The sequence below is a fragment of the Suricata suricatta genome, chromosome 17 (assembly GCF_006229205.1).
Source record: "Suricata suricatta isolate VVHF042 chromosome 17, meerkat_22Aug2017_6uvM2_HiC, whole genome shotgun sequence".
NCBI classification, from domain to species: Eukaryota; Metazoa; Chordata; class Mammalia; order Carnivora; family Herpestidae; genus Suricata; species Suricata suricatta.
Window position 1 is genome coordinate 21,445,889 of NC_043716.1, and position 7,214 is coordinate 21,453,102.

Here is a 7,214-nt window from a genome sequence, read left to right on the forward strand (position 1 = left end):
GACATCCCCTCCCAAAAATTAAATATATGTATATGTACATTGATTCATGCAAAGATGCTCACAACACTACAGTGAAGTAGAGAGGAAGGAGCCTCCTGCAGTTTTGAAGGGGGTGAAGTGACATGTGCCCAAGTGTTTGCATTTAAAACACATCTAATTTCAGAGCACATTAAATTAAAATATTAACTTAGAAGACATAATACATTACTTAAGAAAAACTGTGATTCACATTATCACACAAATCTCACATTCCTTAGGATTATAATAGAATAATTTCAGAACCCATGGTGGAAAAAATAGGGCATATAAATTAGGTGTTTCCTGAGTACTGGCTTGGCTTTGTTGTGGGCATGAGTTTTCATAGCTTTGAGGTCTGGGTTTTCTTGTCCAGGTACTCCATGATATTCTGGACCCACTTCTGCCTGGGGTCAGCACAGAGATCTTGGCCCGTTTGGTCTTGAAGCTGTAGGCAAAGAAAGCAGTTAGATGGAGCACCTTGAAGGTTCAGCTTGGGAGTATAACCTACTCTATGGGAAACTTGCCTGGTTCATTAGCCTGGAATGATGGAGAAGGAAGGAATGGAGCTCAGGAGAGGCAGCTGGTTTTGCTGGCCCGTGGGATGCCATCTTGGCTCCTAGATGAAAGAACTGACATCTGAACCAATGTCTGGACAGAGAACTGGGAATGGGAAGTCTCCTTACTTTCTTGAATTCACTTTTCCCATAAAAAAATTTATGGGATTAGATTAGAGATAGTCTAAGCATCTGAGGGTTAAATTCCAACTCAGTCTTATAATATAACCCAATCCACTGTCTGGGAGCAGAACTCAACATCAAGGGATGAGTGTGGGTAGTCATGGCTTCACTCACATCATGGCTTCCTGGGGACAATAGCTGCTGGTGATTCTTCTGTAGCTCTTTAGCTTCTGGATGGGGATCTTTTTAACAGCAGCAGGTGGTTGAGATATTAATCCCGTCTGTTGAAACAACAACAAAGGCTATTGAGGGTGTGTACTTGGACTTTCTACTTGAAAAGTAGGGAACAGTAAAGAGGAGGAATCAAAGGAAAGGGAAGCCACCTGCCTTAAGTCCTGTGTCTCTGTCCTGAAACCCTCTCACTTGCATAGATTATAAAATGGAAGGGCACCACTGCTCATTGAGAGAGGAGGAGGAACTGGTGACAAATCTGAGTATTGCTAGGAGAGGCTTATAGAGTAGTCCAATTCCTCAGGGCAGGGGGACCCCAGCTATAGGTCCCTTTCTAGGCCCTGAGCAATCTATGCCTACTTGTCAGTTTCTCTAATATCTGCTGCCTCCGCAGAGCCCTGTCTCTGGATGCTGGACTGAACGAAGCACAGACCAGTTTCTGAGTCTCCTCGTTTCCCCTCCACTGTATCTGAGATATCCTGCACACTCTCCACCAGAGCCCCCTTCCTTTTGATAATCCAAGTCCCCAAACCTGCTGCAAGGAGCCGGGGCAATAACTACACTAAGAGTGTGATTGTAGAGCTGGAGCCCTGGGAGGACTGGATTTGGGGTCCACAGCTAGAATTCTTGTCCAGGCTCTGCCCTGGACCAGCCATGTGATCAGGCTCACTCCTTGTCCTTCTCTGACTTTCCCAATCATGAGGACACAGAGATTGCGTGATGGGGTTCAAAGGGAAGGAGAGAGAGCTTACCGGGCTGGGAGAGTGCCTGGAAGCTGAAGGCCGCAACTGTGAGCAGCAGGCACAGAAGTGATGTGGAGACCTTCATGTCTGCAGGGAGCTTGGGTGTGAGAGCAGGGCTGGTCTCAGCTTCTCTGCTCCTCTGGTGGTTCTGCGTGCCTGTATAGGGAGCAGACAGGAGTAAGAAAGTGAGTGGGTGACAGACCTTTGTTCTTCTGAATGCATCATAGGATGGAATAGTAAATCTGCTGAGCCATTCCCCTCCCCTGAGGAAGATACTAGGAAATGAGAAAGTGTGATTGATGCTGGCCTGCCTTGCATTCAAACTCAGGCCTGGTAGGTGGGTGCTATGCCCAGGCAGTGCCTGATCTATGACTGTTACTAACGGTTCTGCTTTTTTGAAATGAAATGCTTTATGTAGAAAAAGAAAGGAAGTAAGGTTCCTAAATCAAAGAAATGCAAGGGATTTCCCCAATTTTCCTTTTAGACAGCATCTACAGGACGCCAGTTTCCAGAGAAAGGCAGTAAAACTTTGGCTGGACTTTCAAATGGACTAAAAAGAAATCCTTTACTAGGTTTTCTAAACTAAATCCTGCTGGCTTTTCTAAAACCCAAAGAAGATGGGCACCTGGGTGGCTCAGTCAGTTATGCACCCAACTTCGGCTCAGATCATGATCTCATGGTTCATGGGTTCAAACACTGCCTGGGCTCTGTGCTGACAGCTCAGAGCCTGGAGCCTGTTTCAGATTCTGTGTCTCCTTCTCTCTCTGCCCCTCCTTTGCTGGTAGTCTGTGTGTATCTCTCTGTCTCTCAAAAAGAAACATTAAAATAATAAATAAATAAATAAATAAATAAATAAATAAATAAATAAAACCCAAAGAAGAACACAGTAACAGAACATTAGCAGAAAAGTAGACTTCTATATTTTTAGTATAATACCTAAAATTGTATATCAAGCAATCAACTGCTATGTAACAAACCATCTGAAAACAGTGATTTGAAGCAAGAACAATAATTGATTTTGCTTTTGGATATGGAACTTGACTGGCCTCAGTCAGGCAGTTCTTGCTCAGGGATTTTTACATCTTTGCAGTTGGATGATGGGTGAGATTGGGGTCATCTCAAGAGTTTCACTCAGTGTCAGGTGTCTGAGCTGGGAGGTCTTAAACAACCAGAGAGTGGACCAGATGGAAGCTTCTGGCCCCTCACCCCCATCTTTCCAATGGTCCCTCTACCTAGCTAGATATGGATATGTTACATGATCATTTAAGGCTCCCAGGTACAACATTAGGGAGTATAGATTACATCTCTTAATTTGAGAAGCATAAAAGAATTTGCAGACATTTAAAAATTTTTTTTAGTGTTCATTTATTTTTGAGAGAGACAGAGAGACAGCATGAGCAGGGGAGGGGCAGACACACACACACACACACACACACACACACACACACACACACACACAGAATCGGAAGCAGGCTCTAGGCTCTGAGCCATCAACACATCAGCACAGAGTCCAGTGCAGAGCTGGAACTTACAAGCATTTGAGCTGTGAGATCATGACCTGAGCCAAAGTTGGCTGGTTAACTAACTGACTGAGCTAACCAGGTGCACCTGCAGACATGTTTTTAAACCACTATCTGTTTCATAGGCTATCCAAACTACAAGGCACTTAATAAAATCATGGAATGTTGTAGTTTTTTAAAAAATATGTGATTATCTAGGAAAATATTATTCAAAGTAAAAGAATAGAGGGGATAGGATGCCTGAGAGGCTCAATCAGTTGAGCATCTGACTTTTGGTTTTAGCTTAGGTCATGATCCCAGGGTTGTGGGACTGAGCCCCATGTCAGGCTCCGTGTTGAGTATGGATCATGCTTAAGATTTTCTCTCTCTCTCTCCCTCTCCCTCCCTCTCTCTCTCCCCCCCTCTGTTTCTTTCCTCCTCTGCTTCTCTCCCCTACTCACGCTCTTTCTCTTAAAAAATAATAGAGGGTAGGCCAAACTTATGAATAAAATCAAAGTGGTCTTGCTCAGTTGGAAGCTGAGACAGGAGTCTTCACATCCCCTCCTCTCATCCATATCTCAGGGATCCAAAGACTAGATTTTGAAAACCAGCTGTCTGTTTGCTGACTCAGCCTGCCTCTGTTCATATGCGCTCACTACAAGTTCATCAACCAATCGCTGATGATATTAATGAAAGGCCCTTAGCTTTGTCTATCTTTTCTATTGGTGTTCAGTTTTTATTTAAATTAGTTCTGCTCTGGTATTCCTTATTTCCTTCATTCTACTAATTTGGGCTGACTGTGCCCTTTTTCTGGTCTCTTGAGGTATAAAGTTAGGGTTTTTATTTGAAAGCTTTGCTACAAGCATCCCTCTCAGAACTGCTTTTGATGTGTTGCATACATTTTGGTTGTTTGTTTCCTTTTTTGTTACTTTCAAGGTATTTTTTACTTCCCTTTGCTTTGACCCATTGGTTGTTTAGGAGTGTGTTGTTTAATTCTTACATATTTGGAAATTTTCCAGTTTTCCTCTTGTTATTGACTTATAGTTTCATATCATTGTGTTAGGAAAAGATACTTGGCATGAATTCGATCTTTTTTTTAAAGTTTGTCAAGACCTGATTTGTTACCTATCATGTGACCCATCTTGGAGAATGTTTCATGTGTGCTTGAGGAGAATGTATATTCTGTATACATTCCATCTGATTGGATGGAATGCCCTACATATGTCTGTAAGGTACATTTGATCTAAAGTAGTTCAGGTCCAACATTTTCTTACTGATTTTTTGTTTGGTTTATCTATCCATTGTTGAAGGGGGTATAAAAATCCCCTACTATTCTTGTATTGTGGTCTATTTTTCCCTTTGATCTGTTAGTATTTGCTTAGCATGTTTACTTTCTCCAATGTTGGGTATAGTTTTATGATTGTTATATCCTCTTGATGAATTGACCCCTTTATAATTATGTAACGACCCTCTTTGTCTCTTACAGTTTTTGGCTTAAAGTCTATTTTGTTTGCTATAAGTACACCTATTCCTGTTCTCGTTTGGAATATCTTTTCCATCCCTTCACTTTGAGCCTATGTGTGTTCTTAAAGTCAAAGTGACTCTCCTGTAGGAAGCATAGAGTTGGGTCTTATTTATAATTTTTAGATCTATTCAGGACTCTATGCCTTTTCTGGAAAATCTAATCTGTTCACATTTGGTGAATATTGATAGGTAAGGACTTGATAATGCCATCTTACTTTTTTCCATTTTGTAGTTCCCTTGTTCCTTTCTCTCTATCTTGCTCCCTTCATTTGTGAATTGATGCTTTTTCATAGTGGTATTGATTATTTTCGCTTTATCTTTCTGTTGTTTACTGTAGATTTTTGCCTTGAGGCTATCATGCGGCTCACACGATGCGTACAAGAGATGTCACAGTCTATTTTACGCCTGATCGCTTGACTTTGCATACAAAACCTTTACCTTCATATCCCCCCTTTTATGTTTGCTTTGCTACAACATAACTTCTTTTTACATTGCGTAACCTTTGACAGATTATGGTAGCTATAGTTATTTTTAATAATTTTGTCCTTTAGCCTTTATAGTAAAGTGGTTAATACAGTATAATATTATAGTATTAGAATATTCTGAATTTGACTATATAATTACCTTTACTAGTGTGATGTATATGTTTTCATGTTACTAAGTAGTATCTTTTCATTTCAGCCTGAAAAAACCTTTTCAGCATTTCTTATAAGGCGGGTCTAGTGGTAATGAAGATTCTCAGCTAATTTTTTTTTTTTTGGCCTGGGAAAGTCTTCATATTTCCTTCATTTCTGAAGGACAACTTTGTCAGGAAGAGTATTTTGGTTGGCATTTTTCATCTCTCAGTGGTTTGATTACATTAACCCATTCTCTCCTGACTGTGAAGTCTCTGCTGAGAAATCCTCTGATCACCTTATGGGAGTTCCTTTGTAAGTTACAAGCTTCTTTTCTCCTTCTGCTTTTAAGATTCCCTTTTTGTCTTTTTTTTTTTTTGACACTTTTATTACAATTGTCTTTAGAGAAGAGCTTTTAAAGTTGAATTTGTTTGGGGACCTATGAACTTTATGAATTTGAATATTAAAATCTCTCTCAGATTGAGAAAGTTCTCAGACATTACTTCTTTAAAGACACTTTCTGGTCCCTTCTCCCTCTCTGTCTTTCTGGGACTCCAATAATTCACAGACTTTTTTCTTTTAATTATATCCCAAAGATCACATAGGCTTTCTTTAGTTTTCTTCATTCTTTTTTGTTGTTGCTGTTCTCTGACTAGATAATTTCTAAGGTCTTCTCCACAAATTGGTCCATTCTGCTGTCGATGATGTTTGTTGTATTTTTCATTTCATTTATTGTACCTTCAGCTCCAGAACTTCTTCCTTTTAATGATTTTTATCTCTTTAAACTCCCCATTGTTGAGGTTTTGTTTTCCTGATTTTGTTGAAAGGACTTTCTCTGTTTTCTTGTAGCTCAATGAGATTTCTCAAAATGGCTAAGCCATAGATCTTCATGCCTTTGGGGTCAGTTACTGGAATGTTATTATGATCCTTTGGTGATGTCATGTTTCCTTGATTTTTCATATTCCTCAAAGTCTTATTTTATTTCTTTGAATTTGAGGTAGAAGTAGCAGTCACCTCCTCTAGTCTTTTTTTAAAAGTTTATTTATTTATTTTTGAGAAAGACAGAGACAGCACAAGTAGGGGAGATGCAGAGATAGAGAGAGGGAGAGAATCTGAAGCAGGCTCCATACTGTTAGCATGGAGTCCTCCAAGAATCTTGAACTCACAAAGCCGTGAAATCATGACTTGAGCCAAAACCAAGATTTGGATGCTTAACGGACTAAACCACCCTGGTGCCCCTCTCTTCTAGTTTTTACTGGCTGGCTTTGGGAGATAACTTCCTTCCATCACTCCTGCTAGGGATTTTGAGGCTTTCTCAGATCTTCTATAGATATATCTGTTTCATTCTTTTTGCTTCCTTTTGTGACAGAATTCTTGAGCTTGTATGCCTTTTCTCAATCCTGCAATGTACCAAGCTGAATGCTGACAGTCTGTCTTGCTTCCTCAAGCTTACATTTCTGGTCTCCCCTTGGATCACAGCTGCAGGCCACTTTCTGTGCCTGACCACTAGCTGTCTGTCAAAGCTGCTCTTGCCCTTGTCAGGAGCACCCACAGGGAAACAGCTGCAGGTTGAGGTGGGGGGGGTTGTTTTGATGAATCTCATGGAGTACTGAGGGTGCCCTTAGGCCATTTAAAGGGATCTGCCAGTGAGATGTCTCCAATGGCTTATGGGTGGGCTTCTTGATGGAATCTGTGGTGCAGTTAGTAGGATGCATGCCCTTTGAATGCCTTCAAAAAGTCTTGTCTGCTGCTCTGTCAGACTCTTTTTGCCCCCTCAGTCATATACCTCAATGAGTTAGTACTTTGGATGAGGCAGAAAACAAATGGATCTCTTTGGCAGCTTCCACCTAGCTGGGGAACTGGGGAAGCTCACCCCAAATGCTCTCACTTTCCCCACAGGAGAAATCA

The 7,214-nt window shown here is 40.9% G+C and overlaps 1 pseudogene; it reads right to left on the reverse strand.

The window, feature by feature from the left end:
• Positions 1-358: 358 nt before the first annotated feature.
• Positions 359-1,754, reverse strand: LOC115282976 (annotated as a pseudogene).
• Positions 1,755-7,214: the final 5,460 nt, after the last annotated feature.